The following is a 22,328-nucleotide window of genomic DNA, read 5'->3' as shown; positions in this document are numbered from 1 at the left end:
GCTAACACGAAACACCCAACTACATGAGGCAGCCCCCCCTCCTCCTCCTCCTCCTCCTCCTCCTGCCACAACTGAAACACCAGAGCCACAGCCTCAAAAGAAGGCTACAGGGAAGGCTGCAGGGCAGCGTGGAGGAAAGGCTGCAGGGAAGAGAAGAAAATGATGACCTGGGTTCAGTCTGGTCTGACAGAAGACGCAGGCTGTTGTAGGACCACAGTCTGGGGACATCTAGATCATCTGCTGGTGCTGTAGATCTCTGGGATTCTTGGACCAGATTGTGCTCCCTCTTATATGGACTCCGCAAGATCCCAATTTTCTTGTACACCGACTTTTTCCAGCGTTGACTTCCTCTTTATTTTATTTTGACCATGAATAAATGGATCTTTTTTGAGTTTAGCAAAAGACTTTATGTGTTTTCTTTTAAATCATTGATTTTACACACAATGTTAAATTAACAAGGGACAACAATCTCATTGAGTTAGAAAAAAACACACCAAAAATACATTACTAATGTTAATAATGTTCAAGTGGTAAGTCTTGAAAATAAAAAAAATCTACATAACCAAAAACGGTGCTTTGGGTTAACTTTATCTAAAAACTAAAAAATAATCACTAGAAAAAAAAAATAGAATAATGGGTTCTTTGTGGTAACTTTACAAACCTTAAAAAAAAAAAAAAAAAAAAAAAGGTAAAAAGTATTATTAGTATGGAAACATTGTTTTTAAAAAGCATACTATATCATTCATGAGATCAAAGAGAAAAAGAATCCAGAAATCAGTTTGGGAGAACTCTGATTATGAACAGCAAAACACCTTCGTTCTTTAGAGCATTCGTAAAGAAGAAATAAAATGCGCTGCATTCAACGATCACAGATTTTGCAGCGTGATGAATGTGCTACCTACAATACGAACACTAGTTTTACTAGACCGAGTGCTTCCGTTTAGTTTTTGCTTATGAGCATGCGTCGTTTTTTTGTCCGTCGGACTAGCATACAGACGAGCGGACTTCGGGGTCCGTCGTAGTTACGACGTAAAGATTTGATGCATGTTTCAAATCTAAAGTCCGTCGGATTTGAGGCTAAAAAAGTACGTTGAAAGTCCGGAGAAGCCCACACACGATCGGATTACCAGCCAGCTTTAGTCCGTCAGCGTCCGTTGGACTTTTGTAGACGAAAAGTCCGACCGTGTGTACGCGGCATTACTACTAACTAGAGCAGAGGATGTTAATTCATGCGGCCCCAAAATGTCAGAGCTGTGAAGAGGACCCATTTCTACAGTAAGCAGAATCCATCAACTTGGTCACTAATAGATTTTACAGGTGAAGTTTTATTTTAATTATTTTTTTAGTCTCTCCCCCTTCTCCCATGCATTGCTGCAGTGCATAGAACAAGTTATATTGGCAAAAATTTATGATTTTTTAAACTATAACTGTAATCAAAATGTAATACCAATAATTATTATCAATATTTTATTTTTTTTATATATATATATATAATATATTATGTGTGTGTGTATATGTATATATATGTATGTGTGTGTGTATATGTATATATATGTATGTGTGTGTGTATATGTGTGTGTGTGTGTGTATGTGTATGTGTATATATATATATATATATATATATAATATACCCCTCACATTTTTGTAAATATTTTATTCTATCTTTTCATGTGACAAAACTGAAGAAATGACACTTTGCTACAATGTAATGTAGTGACTGTACAGCTTGTAAATTTGCTGTTCCCTCAAAATAACTCCACACAGCCATTGATGTCTAAACCGCTGAACAAAAGTGAGTACACCCCTTGGGTGTAATTTGGGCCCAAAGTGTCAATATTTTGTGTGCCCACCATTATTTTCCAGCACTGCTTTCCACTTCGCATCCAGGCCAATTCTGACACTTCGCTCCTACATGTCAAAAATCATCATTTCTTTGCTATAAAATTACATAGAACCCCCAAACATTATATATGTTTTTTTGTAGCAGAGACCCTAGAGAATACAATGGCGGTCATTGCAACTTTTTATCTTGCACGGTATTTGCGCAGCAATTTTTCAAACGCGTTTTTTTAAAAAAAAAAAAACAGTTTCATGCTTTAAAAAAAAACAAAACAGCAAAGTTAGCCAAATTTTTTTGCATTGTGTAAAAGATGAAGTTACGCTGAGTAAATAGATACCTAACATGTCACGCTTCAAAATTGCACAAACTCGTGGAATGATGCCAAACTTTGGTACTTAAAAATCCCCATAGGCTACGCTTTAACATTTTTTACTGGTTACATGTTTTGAGTTACAGAGGAGGTCTAGGGCCAAAATTATTGCTCTTGCTCTAACGTTCGTGGCGATACCTCACATGTGTGGTTTGAACACCATTTTCATATGTGGGCGGGACTTACGTATGCGTTCGCTTCTGCGTGCAAGCTCACGGGGACAGGGGCGCTTTAAAAAATTTTTTTTTTTTTTATTGTTAATTTTACTTAAAAATTTTTATTTTGACACTTTAAAAAAAAAAATTTGATCACTTTTATTCCTATTACAAGGAATGTAAACATCCCTTGTAATAGGAATATGACATAATCGGTTCTCTTTACAGTGAGATATGGGGTAAATAAGACCCCACATCTTACCTCTAGGCTGGGAAGCCTAAAATAAAAAAAAAAAAAAAAACAATCACCGCTTCCCAGCGGCGCCGTTTTTTTGAATACAGAGGCCGGGCGTGATGTCATAACATCGTGCCCGGCCTCCGAACGATCATAGAGACTTCGGCGACCATCTGGTCCGCCGGAAATCTCTATGATCTACATCCGGCGCAGACGGATCCACTCTCCGACTCACCGATCGCTGAGGTGAGTCGGTAGAAGCACCGGAGGGTGGCGGGAGGGGGGGGGACGTCCCCTTTCGCCGCCCGTAAGAACGATCAAGCGGCGGAACAGCCGCTATGATCGTTCTTATGGTGTACGAAATTGCCGGCTGAAAATGCCAGTATCTGAATGACATCATTCAGACATCATTCAGATATAACCCCCGAAAGTCGAGGCCATCATATGACGGCCTCCGGATGTCATGAGGTTAAATTAACCCACTTAGACATGGAGTTCACCAGAGCTTCACAGGTTGCCACTGGAGTCCTCTTCTACTCCTCCATGATGACATCACGGAGCTGGTGGATGTTAGACCTTGTGCTCCTCCACCTTTCATTTGAGGATGCCCCACAGATGCTCAATAGGGTTTAGGTCTGGAGACATGCTTGGCCAGTCCATAACCTTTACCCTCAGCTTCTTTAGCAAGGCAGCGGTCATCTTGGAGGTGTGTTTTGGGTCGTTATCATGTTGGAATACTGCCCTGCGGCCCAGTCTCCAAAGAGAAGGGATCATGCTCTGCTTCGGTATGTCACAGTACATGTTGGCATTCATGGTTCCCTCAATGAACTGTAGCTCCCCAGTGCTGACAGCACTCATGCAGCCCCAGACCATGACACTCCCACCACCATGTTTGACTGTCGGCAAGACACACTTGTCTTTGTACTCCTTACCTGGTTGCCGCCCCACACGCTTGACACCATCTGAACCGAATAAGTTTAGCTTGGTCTCATCAGACCACAGGACATGGTTCCGGTAATCCCTGTCCTCAGTCTGCTTGTCTTCAGCAAACTGTTTGCAGGCTTTCTTGTGCACCATCTTTAGAAGAGTCTTCCTTCTGGGATGACAGCCATGCAGACCAATTTCATGCAATGTGCGGCGTATGGTCTGAGCACTGACAGGCTGACTTCCCACCCCTTCAACCTCTGCAGCAATTCTGGCAGCACTCATACGTCTATTTGCCAAAGACAACCTCTGGATATGATGCTGAGCACATGCACTCAATCTCTTTGGTCGATCATGGCAAGGTCTGTTCTGAGTGGAACCTGTCCTGTTAAACCACTGTATGGTCTTGGCCACTGTACTGCAGCTCAGTTTCAGGGTCTTGGCAATGTTCTTATAGCCTAGGTCATCTTTATGTAGAGCAACAATTTGTTTTTCAGATCCTCAGGGAGTTCTTTGCTATGAGGTGCTATGTTTAACTTCCAGTGACCAGTATGAGAGAGATAACACCAAATTTAACATGCCTGCTTCCCATTCACACCTGAGACCTTGTAACACTAATGAGTCACATGACACTGGGGAGGGAAAATGGCTTAGGGGTGTACTCACTTTTGTTGCCAGCGGTTTAGACATTAATTTCTGTGTGAGTTATTTTGAAGGGACAGCAAATTTACACTGTAATACAAGCTGTACACTCACTACTTTTACATTGATGATAGACGCACCAACTAGAAATAAAGCGTTACTGGATCTACTGATTACCAACAATACAGACCTGATCACGAATGTGGAAACACGGGGCAAATTAGGAAACAGCGATCACAGGTCAATTGGCTTTAGTATAAATCACACAAATAGGAAACACAGGGGGAATACAAAGACACTGAATTTCAAAAGAGCCAACTTCCCTAAACTACGAACCTTGCTAGAAGGCATAAATTGGGATAAAATCTTAGGAACAAAGAACACAAAGGATAGATGGGTTTGCTTTAGGAGCATATTAAAAAAGGGCATTAGCCAATGCATCCCATTGGGTGATAAATTTAAAAGAGCGAACAAAAGTCCTGGATGGCTTAACTCCAATGTAAAAATGCATATAAAAGTAAAGAAGAAAGCCTTCAAAAAATACAAGGGTGAGGGATCATCATCAGCATTCAGACTTTATAAAGAATGCAAGGGTGCAATAAGGACGGCTAAGATAGAAATGAAAGACTCATACCTGAGGAGAGCAAAAAAAATCCCAAGAAATTCTTTAAGTATGTAAACAGTAAAAAAGGGAGGACAGACCATATTGGCCCCATAAAGAATGAGGAAGGACATCTGGTTACAAAGGATGGGGAGATGGTGAAGGTATTGAATTTATTCTTCTCCTCAGTCTTCACAAGGGAATTGGGGGGCTTCAGTAACCAAAACTGCAGTGTTTATCCTCGTGACACATCACAGGAAGCACCTCCATGGTTAACAGAGGACAGAATTAAAATTAGACTTGGGAAACTTAACATTAATAAATCACAGGGACCAGATGGCTTGCACCCGAGGATACTTGGGGGATTCAGTCAAGTAATTGCCAGACCATTGTTCCTAATTTTTACTGACAGTCTACTGACTGGAATGGTACCAGCTGATTGGAGAAAAGCCAATGTATCACCAGTATTTAAAAAGGGGCCAAAATATATCCCAGGGAATTACAGAACAGTTAGCCCAACATCAATAGTATGTAAACTCTTGGAGGGGATGATAAGGGACTATATACAAGATTTTAGTAATGAGAACGGTATCATTAGCAGTAATCAGCATGGATTCATGAAGAATCATTCTTGCCAAACCAATCATTTAACCTTCTATGAGGAGGTGAGTTGCCATCTAGATAAAGGAAGGCCTGTAGACGTGTATCTGGATTTTGCAAAAACAATTGACACAGTTCCTCATAAACATTTACTGTACAAAATAAGGTCCATTGGCATGGGCCATAGGGTGAGTACATGGATTGAAAACTGGCTACAAGCGTGAGTTCAGAGGGTGGTGATAAATGGGGAGTACTCAGAATGGTCAGGGGTGGGTAGTGGGGTCCCCCAGGGTTCTTTGCTGGAACCAATCCTGTTTCATTTGTTCATAAACGACCTGGAGGATGGGGTTAACAGTTCAATCCCTGTATTTGCGGACAATACTAAGATAAGCAGGGCAATAACTTCTCCGCAGGATGTGGAAACCTTGCAAAAAGATCTGAACAAATTAATGGGGTGGGCAACTACATGGCAAATGAGGTTAAATGTAGAAAAATGTAAAATAATGCATTTGGGTGGCAAAAATATGAATCCAATCTATACACTGGACCTGGGGGTCTTAGTAGATGATAGGCTCAGCAATGGCATGCAATGACAAGCTGCTGCTAACAAAGCAAACAGAATATTGGCATGCATTAAAAAAGGGATTAATTCCAGTGATAAAACGATAATTCTCCCACTCTACAAGACTCTGGTCCGGCCGCACCTAGAGTATGCTGTCCAGTCCTCAGGAAGAATGTACTGGAAATGGAGCGAGTACAAAGAAGGGCAACAAAGTTAATAAAGGGTCTGGAGGATCTTCGTTATGAGGAAAGGTTGCAAGCACTGAACTTATTCTCTCTGGAAAAGAGACACTTGAGAGGGGATATGATTTCAATATATGAATACCGTACCGGTGACCCCACAATAAGGATATAACTTTTTCGCAGAAGGGAGTTTAACAAGACTCATGGCCACTTGTTAAAATTAGAAGAAAAGAGGTTTAACCTTAAACTATGTAGAGGGTTCTTTACTGTAAGAGCGGCAAGGATGTGGAATTCCCTTCCACAGGCGGTGGTCTCAGCGGGGAGCATCGATAGCTTCAAGAAACTATTAGCTAAGCACCTGAACGACCGCAACATACAGGGTTGTCTTTTTTCAACCTCACCTACTATGTAACTATGAAGCAAAGTGTAATTTATTTGGTTTTGTCACATGAAAAGATAAAATAAAATATTTACAAAAATGTGAGGGGTGTACTCACTTTTGTGGGAAAAAAAAAAAAAATTATATATATATATATATATATATATATATATATATATATATATATATATATATATATATATATATATATATATATATATATATATTTTACATACATTATTTTTTTTTCTGGTTCTAATATCCAGCGTCTCTAATCTGAGAATGTTGTTTATTAATGATATGTGTATGTACTATCTTTACAATAGATATAGTAATTAAGTATAATCCAAGGACCTGATTTAAGCAGGTTATCCCGCTAAACGCGTAGGCCGGTCCATCGGATTTCCCAGCCAGGATCAACAGTCTGGATAAATTTACTGTAATAATGTTTTTAACCATTAATACTTAAATGTTTTCTTAATATGTGTACATGTTAAAACTTTGTTTATTTTTCTTTTTAACCTCCTTGATTTGTGTATTCATTTAAACCTTACAAGGTACATGTAAAGTCCCACCCAATCCTACTCCATTTTTGTACATGTTTCTATGGGATGGTACCTATGTAGGATTATAATTATCTTACACCTATTTCCCACATCTTTTGTTTACATACAGTAAGCAGATGTCAGCAGGGTGTGTGATGCACTTCATTAGAGGTAAGTTAGGTGACTGAACCAACATCCCAAAAAATTTTAAGTAAACTTCAGCTTTAACACCATTGATTTTAGAGTCCATGTAAATGTATTCATTTATTTACAGATTTCCTAGATAAGAAGCCAACATGTTTCAGGAGCTATACATTTTCTTCTTCATCAGTGCTCAAAATGCTATTGATAATGGGATGCACTGATTGTACTAGAGTTCAGTTTGAGGTGGTTTCAGCAAACTTTACTTGAGTTCGGATGCCGAAGTCAAAACCCATTAACGTTTATTTTCTAGGCTAGTAGGCGAGGGAATGTTAACCGCTTGGCATCCGGAGGACGTCATATGACGTCCTCGACTTTCGGGGCTTATATCTGAATGATGTCTGAGGCTACAGACATCATTCAGATACTGGCATTTTCAGCCGGCGATTCCGTACACCATAAGAATGATCATAGCGGCTGTTCCGCCGCTTGATCGTTCTTACGGGCGGCGGGAGGGGATGCCCCCCCCCTCCGCCGCCCTCCGGTGCTTCTACCAATTCACCTCAGCGATCGGTGAGTCGGACAGCGGATCCGCCAGCGCCGGATGTTCACCATAGAGATTTCTGGCGGACCAGATGGTCGCTGGAGTCTCTATGATCGTTCGGAGGCCGGGCGCGATGTTATGACGTCACGCCCGGCCTCTGCATTAAAAAAAACGGCGCCGCTTCGGCTGTGAAGCTGCGATCGTTTTTTTGTTTTTTTTTTTTATTTTAGGCTTCCCAGCCTAGAGGTGAGATGTGGGGTCTTATTGACCCCATATCTCACTGTAAGTAGGACTGATCGTGTCATATTCCTATTACAAGGGATGTTTACATTCCTTGTAATAGGAATAAAAGTGATCAAAAAAAAAATTTTTTTTAAAGTGTAAAAATAAAAATTTTTAAGTAAAATTAACAATAAAAAAAAAAAAAAATTTTTTAAAGCGCCCCTGTCCCCGTGAGCTCGCACGCAGAAGCGAACGCATACGTAAGTCCCGCCCACATATGAAAACGGTGTTCAAACCACACATGTGAGGTATCGCCGCGAACGTTAGAGCGAGAGCAATAATTTTGGCCCTAGACCTCCTCTGTAACTCAAAACATGTAACCAGTAAAAATTTTAAAGCGTCGCCTATGGGGATTTTTAAGTACCAAAGTTTGGCGCCATTCCACGAGCATGTGCAATTTTGAAGCGTGACATGTTAGGTATCTATTTACTCGGTGTAACTTCATCTTTCACACAATGCAAAAAAATTTGGCTAACTTTGCTGTTTTGTTTTTTTTTAAAGCATTAAACTGTTTTTTTTTTTAAAACGCGTTTGAAAAATTGCTGCGCAAATACCGTGCAAGATAAAAAGTTGCAATGACCGCCATTGTATTCTCTAGGGTCTCTGCTAAAAAAATATATATAATGTTTGGGGGTTCTATGTAATTTTATAGCAAAGAAATGATGATATTTGACATGTAGGAGCGAAGTGTCAGAAATGGCCTGGATGCGAAGTGGTTAAACAAATAGCAAGGGGGGCTGGGCACTACCCTGGGTAACATGTAACCAATCAAACATTTTTTTTTTTAATTCAGATTGGTAGGAAGCAGTGATTTTAATAATGTTTAAAGTGAAACTTAAAAAATGCTATATTCCTTGAAATAATCTTGCTGTGGGATGCCCTGATCGTACCTGTGAAGTGGTGCATTTGTATGATGTGTACAAACTACTACAGCAACACTGACACTTAGAAATGAAATAATTGGCGATAAATGACAGCTTTGGTAGCTTACTTCTGTTTGTAAACAAAGCGCCTGGGATTCTTTTCATCTCCTAGACACAAAAAAATTGGGATTTCCCTTAAAGATATATACCAGATCCTTATCCTTGAAGAGGGTCCAATATGAATGTAAAGGCCGGACCCCACAAAACAAATAGCATGGGGTCTCCCCTGTACAATGCCTTTTGGGTCTGGAATTAATTTTAAGGGGGGACCCCATGCAAAGAAAAAGAAAAAGATGCTTGAGGTCCCCTGAATAATAATACCAGACTAGAACCTTCAGGGTCCCGGTGCAAAAAACCATGAAGGGCCCCCCTGGCCCTCATGCTTCAGGAGGCTCATGCCCCACCCATGTATGCCATATAGAAGAGCAGCGGGGGGCGGCATATTGAGGAACCCGATCTCCTCCATTTTCTTCCTGCGGGCGCTAAATGCTGGCGGGAGGGAGAGGAGAGGAGAAGTAGGCTTTGAGCAACTTCAGGAGTAAAATGGAGGGTATTGGTTCCTCCATATTCTGCCCTCTCCTCCTATCCAGATGTACAGGGCATGGGTCCCCTGGAGCATAGGGCTGGGATGAGTGGCAGCAATCGGTAGTGGTAGTGATGGGGGAATGGGATGGGATGAGTGGCAGTGGTGGTGGGGTGGATGGGATCAGTGGAAGCATTAGTGGTGGGGTGGATGAGATCAGTGGTGGTGGTGGAGGGGTGGGATCAGTGGTGGCGCTGAGGGGGGTTAGATCAGTGGCGGTGTATGTGGTGGGGAGGTTGGAATCAGTGGCGGTGGTGGTGGTGAGGGGGTGGGATCAGTGGCGGCTGTGGTGGTGGGGGGCATGGGATTAGTGGAGGTGGTGAGGGTGGGTGGGATCAGTGGCAGTGGTGGGGGGGTGAGATCAGTGATGGGGTGGGATCAGTGGTGATGGTGAGGGGGTTGGGATCTGTGGCAGTGGTGGTGCCATCCTCCCCCATCACCACCTCTGCCTCTTACTGATCCTATCCCCCCACCACCACCACCACAGATCTGATCCCTATCCCTCCCATTACCAATAGATCATTAAGAGGCAGAGGTGGTGGAGGTTGGGATCAGTGGCACTGACAATTTGTCACTCACTTTGTTAGTCGATTCCTTCCCCTTCATTATTCCCGTGCCTCCAGGGATGCTCCTGTGCCATGGGGTCTCCTGCAGAGGGGAAAACTCCTCCCCGTTTACATCATTGGTGTCAGCTGGTCAGCTGACTTTCTATTTCAGCGTCTGTCTCCCTCTTCAGAGATAGCAGGCTTTTCTCAGCAGCCAATTGAAGAATGGTGGATCCAGGCCCATGAGAGCGGAGAACGGGCGGGTCCCCCCACAGCAGGCGGAACTCCTGGGCCCAGTTGCAAGTGCGACTGCTGCAACCGTGGTAGTTCCCCCACTGCCAGACCCTTATCCAAACATGCAGCTTGGTAGGCCAGGAAAGGGGGGGGTGAACATGTGCACCCCTTTTTTTGAACTATACCAGACAAAATGCTCTCAACATGGGGTGAACTGTGTTGATGAGGACAACCCCGACCCAGTGGTTGTCAGAGTCTGTGGTTGGGGGCCTATTGGGATCTGAATGGACCCTTTATGATAAGGAGGCCCCAGATACAGCCCCTTGTGTGAATGAGTAAGGGGTACATAGCACCCCTATTCATTCATGAAAAACTGTAAACAGCAAACAAAGACACAAACTTTTTGACAAGCCCTTTAATAAAATTAATTAAAAACACTAAAAATGTCCCACAACGTAAATTTATCATCAATCACATGTAGATCCACATCAATTAAGAGGAATGATGCCCACTGACCTGATGTAAAAAATAAAAAAAAACACTCTCTAAATGACATCTCCCAGGTCCCTACACTAAATGTAAATTATGTCATTGCCCAAATATGGCCGTGTGGCCGAATCTGTTCAGTGATGTCAGCACTATCCCTGTCCTCTTGTTTACATGGCCAGGGATTTTCAGCCAATAAATAAATGGGGTTGAGTGCCATCCGTTACTAAGGATGTGGGCAGGAGCTGGCACCCACTGCTTTCTTAAAAACCATTGACAGGAGGGAAGCTTTCATATATACCAGAAGGGAAACTTTTATATGTAGTACCTCTATTATATATGATGTTTGTCTTCCACTGAAGGAGCAAAAAATCTGGTGTTCAGACAAATAACCAAACAGCCAAAGTTTGGTCCGAACTTCTGTTGAGACTGAACCTTGAGCTCATCCCTATACATGCTAAAATGGTGAACTCCTATGAATTAAGAAACTCTGCAGTTAGACCCCTTTCACACTGAACCACCCCGGGCGTCAGTGGTAAAACTGCGCTATTTTTAGCGCCACTTTACCGGCGTTTCAGCGGCACTATTCAGGCCGCTAGCGGGGTGGTTTTAACCCCCCGCTAGCGGCCGAAAAGATGTTAAATCCACCCAAAAAACGCCGCTGCAGAGGCGCTTTGCCGGCGGTATCACACTGCTGCCCAATTGTTTTCAATGGGGAGGAGGGGTGGAGGAGCAGTGTATTCACCGCTCCTCCACCACTGCAAAGAAGCTGCTGGCAGGACTTTTTGTGACGCCCTGCCAGTGCAGCGATCCGGTGTGAAAGCACTCGGGCTTTCACACTGGGTTTGCAGCTGAGGCTTTTTACAGGTGCTATGCAGGCGCTATTTTTAACGTTGTCGTGCCTGAAAAACACTGCCAGTGTGAAAGGGGTCTTAAACTGAATGCCTCTTAATTTTTGATGTGTGGGGAATGATGAAAACCCTGTTGTGTTTTTACTGCCATGGTTCTCCCTTAGAGAAATCACAGACAGGAAGTGCCTTCAACATGGACACTGACAGAAAAAGCTGACAGGTGCTTTTAGCCTTCCCTGATCTACTAAAAAAATTTAAAATAAATTTAAAAAAAAAGCATATATACTTTTTTCTGTCTGTGTTGTTTTCTTATTTCCTATCTGGTGGAATCATTGTCATCAGAACAGTAAACGAACAGAAATCTTTGTAATAGAGGGACAAAAAACTGTCAGGGGTTCCAGCCCCCCCTACACTATCCAAAACAAAAGACGATTGGCAAGACACATGCTTTAACCACTTGACCTCTGGATGGTTTCACTCTCTTCATAACCAGGGCATTTTTTGCTATTCAGCACTACTCTTCTTTAACCCGCAATTGCTTGGTCATGCAGCATTGTACCCAAATTTTTATCTTTTTTTTGTCCACACAAATAGAACTTTCTTTGGGTGGTATTTTATCACCACTGGGTTTTTTTATTTTTTGCTATATAAATTTAAAATGACTGAAAATTTTGAAAAAAAATTTGATATTTTTGACTATATTTATATACGATATTTTGGCCAAAATGTATTCTGTTACATGTCTTTGGTAAAATGAAAATCCCAATTAGTGTATATTAATTGCTTTTCATGAAAATTATAGTGCCTACAAACTATGGTACACTGAATATATTTGAAAATTGTTCATCTGTGATATCACCATAGCTTACATATACTATCCTCTTTCTAAAACACCCCTGAAGAAGGAGATACTTCCACTCTAAAACGCGTCGTGTGAAGGAGGATCATGTTTGCTATGCTTTGTATATGGGGACATTTACTCAGATTTGTACTTATTCCATTTTCTACATGTTTAACTATTTACGGACCGCCCGCCGTCATTATACGTCAGCTCTTTGAAGTAGAAAATCATTGTTATTGCAGCAGCTAGCTACCATAAGCCCGGTATACACTTCTTCAGTGGACGGTCCGCTTTAAGATAAAAGTGGTCACAGCAGTGGATTCGCCTCAGGATAACTTTTATCGGTGGCGGGAGAGGGCCCCCCCCTCCGGTACCCTCCACCGCTTACCGGAGTCGCCGGCAGCAGCGGAGGCAATCGGATCTTGTCCCCTACTTGGCATGGAGCTGAGTGAGGGGAAAATGGCCCCCCGACTGGCTCCAGACCATTGCAGGGCGGAAAACATCACTTCTGCCCATTATTTTATCTTATTTTCAAACAACATCTCTTATTTTATTGCATTTTAGTGACCCCAGATCTCATATTTAAGAGGTCCTGTTGTGCTTTGTTTCTATTACAAGGGATGTTTACATTCCTTGTAATAGGAATAAAAGTGACACTTTTTAAAAAAAAAAAGAACAGTGTAAAAATAAATAAAAAGTAAAATAAATAAGGAAAAAAAATTAAAATTTTAAACGCGCTCCATCCCACTGAGCTCGCGTGCAGCAGCGAATGCATACGTGAGAAGCACCTGCATATGAAAACGGTGTTCAAACCACACATGTGAGGCGATCGTTTAGAGTGAGAGCAATAATTGTAGCCCTAGACCTCCTCTGTAACTCAAAACTGGTAACCTGTAGAATTTTTTAAACGTTGTCTATGGAGATTTTTAAGGGTAAAATTTTGTTGCCATTACACGAGCAGGCGCAATTTTGAAGCAAGACATTTTGGGTATCAATTTACTCGGTGTAACAATCATTTTTCACAATATAAAAAAAAATTGGGCTAACTTTACTGTCTTATTTTTTTTTATTCAAAAAAGTGCGCTTGTAAGACCACTGCGCAAATATGTTGCGACAGAAAGTATTGCAACGACCGCCAATTTATCCTCTAGGGTGTTAGAAAAAAATATAAAATGTTTGGGAGTTCTAAGTAATTTTCTAGCAAAAAAAAAGATTTCAACTTTAAACAACAAGTTTGAAAAATAGACAGAGTATTGGTAACTGTAAACGCAAACAGACAAGTCCATATATAACAGGAGATATAAAGGGCTGAGCAACTTAGTCCATAGGGGACAGGCTGGAAGTTCAAGGGTTAAGTGGTAACCGGTAATGTAATGGTTAAAGTAGGCTGGTAGGCTAGGCGGCTGCTGTCCTCAGAGAGCTGGCTCTGTGATGGATGAGAGAGGGGTAGAGAAGGAAGCGCCACTTGAGTGTAGTATTAACAAATGATGTTTAATGGCACCAGGTAAAAACACACTTACAGGATAAAAACATATAAAAGGCTCATCTGTATAGGTATGTGGTCCTTGGTGTTCCCTCTGATCCTGTGGTGGTGCCGCTGCAGGGATGCTGGGCTGCAGAAGCACTGGCGTGGAGCGCACGTGGAGCTTGCATGACGTCACAGGTCGTCCTAGTCTAGGCCTATTGAAGGAGCAGTGGCTCCGAGCACGTAGCCTTATCTCAACCTCCATGCTAGCCCTCCTCCCTGGACGATCCCTCACCTGGATACCAAACCCGGAAGCAGACTAACAACCTGTGACGTCATGCACGCTCCACGTGTGCTCCACGCCGGCCCCCAGTCTCTTCCTGATGGCCACAGAAGGAGCTCCCGGCTGGTAATCCACCTTCTGCAGCCCGGCATCCCTGCAGCGTCACCACCACAGGATCAGAGGAAACACCGAGGACCACATACCTATACAGATGAGCCTTTTATATGTTTTTATCCTGTAAGTGTGTTTTTACCTGGTGCCATTAAACATCATTTGTTAATACTACACTCAGGTGGCGCTTCCTTCTCTACTCCTCTCTCAAGTTTGAAAAATAGGCCTGGTCCTTAAGTGGTTAAAATTTGCTTTTATGTACTTAATAAATATTACTTTTCTATAATATAAATAAATATATATATAATACTCCAATTTACTTTCCTGTCGCATCATGGCAGCATACACCTATGGGTTGTGGCTCCGCCCCCGCAACCTGATAGGACCGCGTAGCTATTAAAGTCTGAGAGAGCCCCTGCCCCAGCATTCTCCTTTTTTTCCTCACCTGTCAAGGACCGAAAACATGCATCCCTTACCTAAAACATTCGCCCCAGCCAGGTTCTAGCCTCTCCTGGGTGGAAGTCCTATCCTGTACAGCCTCTAAATGAGCTCAATGGAAGGAACCCCACTCTGATGGTCTCAGGGGTATGTTACAATACATTACAAACCTTAAACAGGTTTATGGATCGCAGCGGTCTCCAGCTCCTTTCTGTGCACCTGTGGGTAACTTCCCCTCCTGTCTGTCTCCATAGCTCCAGCTTGTCAGGACATCCCACTTTCCAGCTTCCAAAATGGCGTTGGAGGCCTTAGAGCGCATCTGAGCATGCTCGAGCTTGACGTCATCACCCCAGGACGGCGGCAAGTTTAAAAATGCTGTAATGTCAGCATTTTCTTGTCTCTTCTCTCCTGAGCCTGTAAGGGGGAATTTTGACCGGATTTCTTTTGCTACTCTACCCAGCTGTTCTACCCTGTCTCTCTCTTGCTATCTCCACGCCCAGGTAAGATCTATGATGGCTTTTTTCTTTGCTTGTTTACTATCTGCTATCCCATGCATGCTAAGCCACCTATATAATTATAGGTTGATTCATCACCTTTCATGGAGACCGTTGCCCAGGTAGACCATCGCCAGCCTACTAGGTAAGAGGGGATGATGGGTAAGTATGAAGAGAAGGAAAAAGAGAGCCCTCACTAATGCTGTTTAAATTGAACAGCCCCACCAGGTCTTCCAGATCGTCACATTCAAGACGAGGGGAGCCTTCAAGAAGGAGCCGCTCAAGCCACAGGCAGAGTCGCTCAGAGCGCGGCAGAAGTCGCTCAAGTCGCAGAAGCCGCTCAAGTCGCAGGAGGAGCAGATCAAGTCGCAGGAGAAGCCGATCAAGATCAAGGCATAGTCGCTCCCACCACAAAAAATCCCCTGCGCGCAGGAAATCTCCTGTCACCCAGCCTTCCCGTCCACCCGGGAACTCCTGCTGGATTTGCGGTGCTACAGCACTTCCAGACAAACTGGCCTGTCGCACATGCTTCATTGAGGCAACTAAGGACAGAGAAACAGAGGCAAGAGAACCAATTGATCCATCACCACAAGTCGCAGAGCCAGAAGCCAGCAGACCTATACAAAGTACCTCATCCACTGCCCCATCATCATCAAAGACGTCAGACCCTCTCTCTGACACTGATGATCTAGAGGCATCCACCGGCTTCGACTTCTCATTGATCGACCCATTCGTGAAGTCAGTAAAAGAGGCGATCGACTGGGTGGAAGAAAAAGAAACTCCTCAAAAAGTGAGGAAATACTTTCCAAATCTTAAAAAAGACCCAGAGAACTTCCCGTTCATTGAGGAACTTGAGGATCTAATTAAGGATGAGTGGCAAAAGCCAGAGAAAAAAACTGGCCTCAGCAACAGATTATCAAAACTCTATCCACTTAAAGAGCCTAACGTCAACCCACTAATATCTCCTCCAGTGGTCGACTCCTCCCTAATGCGCCTCGCCAGGCACGTAACACTTCCAATAGAGGATGCAGTCACATTCAAAGACGTCCTGGATAGAAAGATCGATCTGGATCTTAAGAGAACCTACCTCTCGGCAGGTGGCGCTTGCAGGCCAGCAATAGCATTGGCTGCCGTCGGTAAGGCTATCTCAAGCTGGTCCACGATGGCCGAGAAGCTGGTATCGGAAGGAATAGAGCAGGAGAAAGTTATCTCAGCACTCCAAGAACTTAGTCTTGCAGGCGACTTTGTCGCAGAAGCCTCTGTGGATATAATTAAAACCACTTCAAGAGCAATGTTAAGCTCAGTAATGGCCAGAAGGGCGCTCTGGTTAAAACCCTGGTCGGCAGATCCCTCCTCAAAATCCAATTGGTGCAAAATACCCTTTGATGGCGTAAACCTTTTTGGAGAAAAACTGGACGTGGCTATTTCTAAAGTCACGGGGGGAAAATCGGGACTCATCCCTTAAGATAGGAGGCCCAGGCAGCAGAGACCACCGGTTTCTAGAAGAAATCTGCCAGATAAATACAGAGAGGCAAGATCCTACAGGCCTGGAAAAGAGTATAGGAGGAACTGGAAGAATCCCCAGTCATCATTCCTCAAGCTCCAAAAGTCTAAGACCCCTGCGTCAGGGGAACAAAAGTCTTTTTGAAGGTGCGTCCGCCCAACCAGCTTTAGTGGGGGCCAGACTCATGAGTTTCAAGCAGGTTTGGGCGGATACAATAAAGGACCCATGGACGATAGACACTGTCCAGTTCGGCCACAAATGGAAATTCAAGACACGGGCTCCAAGAGACCAATTCTCTGTAACCAGATTACCTGCATCTCGGGAAAAAAGGATGCTACTGACAAAGTACGTCCAAGACCTGTTACAAAAGGAAGCCATAGTGGAAGTTCCAATATCCCAAAGGTCAACGGGATTCTACTCCCCGTTGTTTCTGGTGAAGAAGAAATCGGGGGATCTACGCCCTGTCTTAGATCTAAAGAATCTCAATCGCTCAATCTTAGTCGAGACATTCAAAATGGAGAGCCTCCAGTCAATTCTTCGGGCCATGAATATCGGGGATTGGATGCTTTCCGTCGATTTACAAGACGCCTATCTGCACGTCCCCATTCACATCTCATTCCAAAAATTTCTCCGCTTTGCGGTAGGTCTACATCATTTTCAATTCCGAAGCCTCCCGTTCGGGATCTCCACCGCTCCAAGGACATTCACAAAAATCTTACTGCCAGTAATAGCCTTACTAAGAGAACAAGGATTGAGGGTCCATCATTACCTGGACGACATCCTTTTGCTAGCAGACAATCAGGATTCCCTTCTACTGCATCGATCCATTCTGATTACCACCCTACAAAACTTCGGCTGGATCATAAACTGGGGGAAAAGCAATCTGCAGCCCACTCAGAGAATGATATTCCTGGGGGGCGGAACTAGACACCCGTCTCAATACGGTGGAACTTCCGCAGGAAAAAATTCCCAGCCTCATTCAGAAGGCAAGAAAGTTATTAGCCTCTACCACACTACCAGCCCGGGAGTACCTCAGCATACTGGGGTCATTCTCAGCAACCATCCCAATGGTACAATGGGCCCAATGGAACACCAGACCTCTGCAAGCATCATTGTTAAAACAATGGAACGGGGTATCATTGTCTCAGCCGATCGTAGTCCAGAAAGAAATAAAACAATCACTCTGGTGGTGGACCAGATTGAGCAATCTGAAGAGATGCAGGCATATAGTCCCTCTTCCTCAGGAAATAATCACTTCAGACGCCAGCCTGAAGGGCTGGGGGGCACACTACCGCCATCACGCAGTCCAGGGCCTTTGGACATTCAGAACACAGAACGTGGTTTCAAATATATTGGAGATGAAAGCAGCTTTCCAAGCTCTGTTAGCCTTCAGCCCCCTCCTCAGGGGGAAAGAGGTCCTGCTAAAATTGGACAACAGAGTGGCAGTTGCCTATATCAACAGGCAGGGGGGCACCAGGAGTCGCTTCATGATGCGGGAAGTCTGTCCAGTCTTCGAGTGGGCACAGCTGAACCTGTCGGGATTAACGGCAGCTTATGTCCCAGGAGTCCAAAATCAACTAGCCGGCTCTCTAAGTCGGACCTTTGTATCAAACAACGAGTGGGCCTTAAGTCACCAAGCCTTTACCCTCATAACCCAGACCTGGGGGATACCGGATATAGACCTGGCGGCAACACCGGTCAACACGAAATGCCAGAGATATCTAGCCAGAATTCCTTTCCCATCGGCAGAAGGCACGGATTGCCTACAACACGACTGGAACTTCCGTTTGGGGTACATATTTCCGCCAACACCACTCATTCCGAGATTCTTACTCAGACTCAAGAGGTTGAAAGCCACAGTGCTAGCAGTCCTCCCATTTTGGCCGAGACGACCATGGTTTACGACGCTCCTCCAATTGAGCACAGCAGAACCACTGACACTCCCAATGACAGCGGATATACTGTCGCAGGGGCAACTCCTTCACCCATTTCCGGAGAGGCTGCATCTAACAGCATGGAGATTGAAAGGACTAGGTTCTTAGTCCAAGGTTGCTCCCAGAAAGTGATAGACACTCTCCTCCAGGCCAGAAAATCCACGACCAATAAAACCTATAAAAGGGTCTGGGAGAGTTTTCTCTTAGTCGCACAACAGCAATCCTGGAACCCGGCATCTCCATCAGTTCCTCAGATCCTCGAGTTTCTCCAGTTAGGTCTAGATAAAGGTCTTAGGTCTAGTACCCTGAAGGTACATGTATCAGCCCTATCCGCTATGACAGGAGTGAAATGGGCTCAAGAACCTCTCATCATCCAATTTCAGAAGGCTTGCCTAAAGCTGAGACCACCTAGGAAACCTTCCTTCCCGACATGGGATCTTTCAGTAGTGTTGGAAGTCTTATCCCATGAGCCATTTTTTCCGTTAGAGAATGTTTCCCTGTGGGACCTAACTCTCAAAGTCACTTTCCTAATAGCAATTACATCAGCTAAAAGGGTATCGGAAATTCAGGCCTTACAGGCTAAGGAACCATACTTGATGTTCTATCCAGACAAAGTAGTCTTAAAACCATCGGATCGCTTCATCCCGAAAGTGTCATCATCTTTCCACTTTAACCAAGAACTATGTCTCCCCACCCTATCCACAGAACAGGGTGATCCACATCCGCTTGACATAAAGTCGAATATCCAGGCCTACCTCCTGGCAACCAGCAATTTAAGGAAGACAGAGGACCTACTGGTCATTCCTCATGGGTTTAGAAGAGGACAAGCAGCAACCTCTCGCACCATCGCAGCATGGTTGGTGAAGATCATTAAGAGAGCTTACGCATCAAACAATGCACGAGTACCTGAGGGCTTAAGGGCACACTCCACAAGGGCAATGGCGACCTCCTGGGCGGCCTACTGCAGGGTATCAGCCGAAACCATCTGCAAAGCAGCCACTTGGTCTTCGAAAACCACTTTTATCTCTCATTATAAAGTGGACTCCGCTAGATTGTCCACGGTAGAATTTGGGAGAGCAATTATTCAGGCTAACTCCTCAATACCTTCTAAATAAAAAACTTATCTTTTGCTCATACCCACCCAGTTTGCGAGTTATTCCCCATAGGTGTATGCTGCCATGATGCGACAGGAAAACGGAAAATTGTATACTCACCTTTCCGTAATTTTCCTTTCCTGTCGCATCTCATGGCAGCATACAAATGCCCACCCATCTGAGGTGAGGTATATATACACGGAGAATGCTGGGGCAGGGGCTCTCTCAGACTTTAATAGCTACGCGGTCCTATCAGGTTGCGGGGGCGGAGCCACAACCCATAGGTGTATGCTGCCATGAGATGCGACAGGAAAGGAAAATTACGGAAAGGTGAGTATACAATTTTCCGTTTTTTGTGCCATAAAAGTCCACCCCAGGGGTATTTAGTTCTACCTTTATGGAGAGTAGACAGGCTGAGGTATTTAGCAAGAGACATGTAAATAACCTTAAAAAAAAAAGATCGGATTAAAAATATGGAAGACAGCAACACAACTAGGATAATCCTGTTCAAAGTGAATACAAAGGGAATTCAAGAGGAGACCCCTGTAAGACCTGGGGAACATTTCCATGTGGGTCTTGTTCTCAATGCTTGACAATTGGAAGAAGGACACAATTTAATTTGCCTATTGGTGATCTTTTTCAGAAGAAACATTTTGCCAACTGTAAAACGGAAGGGGTTGTGTACCTTATGCAGTGCCAGTGCGTGGCTTTTTATGTAGGTAAGACAAAACAAGAATTATGTCAACGGCTAGCCAAGCACATACATAGTATGAGCATTGGTAACCTTTATTTGCCACTTGGACGCCATGTGGCCAGGGAGCACAACTATAGGATGCCTAAAGTCAATTTCACCATTTTGGATAGAGTATTCCGACCCGTGGGGGGGATTGGAACAAGATATTGCTCCAGCGAGAAATGCATTGGATCAGATTTCTTAGGGCAACTATGCCTCCTGGTCTTAACGAATGTGAAAGTTACAGACCCTTTTTGGATGGATTTCATCTGGAAAGACTGATTAATTAATATTTAAAGATCTAATTTCCTGGGGCCCCTTTGCTAGGTGGTCTTCCCCCTTTCCCCTTTCTTTTTTTCTTCTCTTTTCTTCTCATTTCTCACCTCTTTGTCTCTATTTACAAACTTAATGTCTCTGTGCATAAATGATTTATACTCTGGATCCTTAAATGGTATTTCCATTCTTCTATTCTGTGCCATAATTAGGGTCTCCTGGCAATGGACTGTCAATTTGGATGAGATGATTCATCTTTTTGGGTTAATACTAATACATTTAATACTGCTTATGGCTTTTGTTAGTTCATATTGCATTATATATTGTATAATTTAATAATTTTGTAATGGCACATGCATTCCTTCCACTTAATATGTATGTTCTCCCCTTGCAATTGACCCTTTTTTCAAAAATTGCCAAATTTAATGGCCGTTCCCACCCCCAGATGTTGATTTCCGCGGACCGGATGTTTGGTCAGTTCGGAAGATACACAGCTACGTCTGGATGACGTTTGCTGCGTTATCTCCGATCTGGTGCACCTCCTGCGCAGAAGCGAAAGTGACACCGTCGCGAGTGCACGTCACGACGCAAATCACGTCACTTCCTCCCGCGCATTAGCCCTTAAATAGGGACACTACTGCGTCTTCCATTGCCATTCTTCCCAGGTTGATGCACTGTGAAGCCACATGTTCCTGCCTCTTGGATCGCTGACCCTAGATTCCCCTCAGGAGAGCTTCAATCTTTTTATGGGACCTCTTTGGGTTTTTGAGATACAAAAACAACTGAAGTAAGCATTTACAGTTTTTATTCAATGTGGGGCCAGCCCCATGGGGAATAACACCCCAGACTGACCCCACTCTCTTGGAATTGAGACTTATTCTCTTCTTAGGTATTTACCATCCTTTTTTCTTTTTGCTTTCTTGTAGACCCTAGTATCATGGTATCCATGCCCCCCAGGCTATTCATGTTTGGTCTTCTTTTTGAGGGGAACATTGGGCATTCACATGGGGCAGGCTTCAAACTGCCTTGACAGGATACCCATTTTCTACGGAGGAATGCTTTTGCCAAACATGCACAATTTTTGTAAGTGTTTATCTGATGAATGGATGTACATTTTTGGCATGAATTTGCATTGATGTTTTACTAATATGGGATGTTTTTTCAGAGAGTGGTATCATTCCTTGAAGAAGATTCACAATACAATTTTGAAACGCGTTGGATATCCCTCTCTGCAGCGTTCCCTATCAGAAACCACAAATAAAGGGAGCAGCAAGCAGTCCGGGACTACCACTCTATGGTTTAAAATAGTCTTGTGCAAATGTCTGCAATTTTTATTCATTCAGAGTGCCATGTTTACAATGTTTCAATGATGTTTTGTAATTCCAACATGAGAGATTTTTAAGCAATTTCTATAAATAAATTCAATTTTTTGCACAATGTATGTTTATTTTTTATTGCCCATAAAATCCCAATTTTTTGAGGTTATTTACATATTATCAAGGGATGGTGGCAATCTACATGCGTGGTCTCATGA

Source organism: Aquarana catesbeiana, linkage group LG06, assembly GCF_042186555.1.
Source record: "Aquarana catesbeiana isolate 2022-GZ linkage group LG06, ASM4218655v1, whole genome shotgun sequence".
Taxonomy (NCBI): Eukaryota; Metazoa; Chordata; class Amphibia; order Anura; family Ranidae; genus Aquarana; species Aquarana catesbeiana.
The sequence above is the reverse complement of the archived record's forward strand: the minus strand, read 5'-3'. Positions refer to the sequence as shown.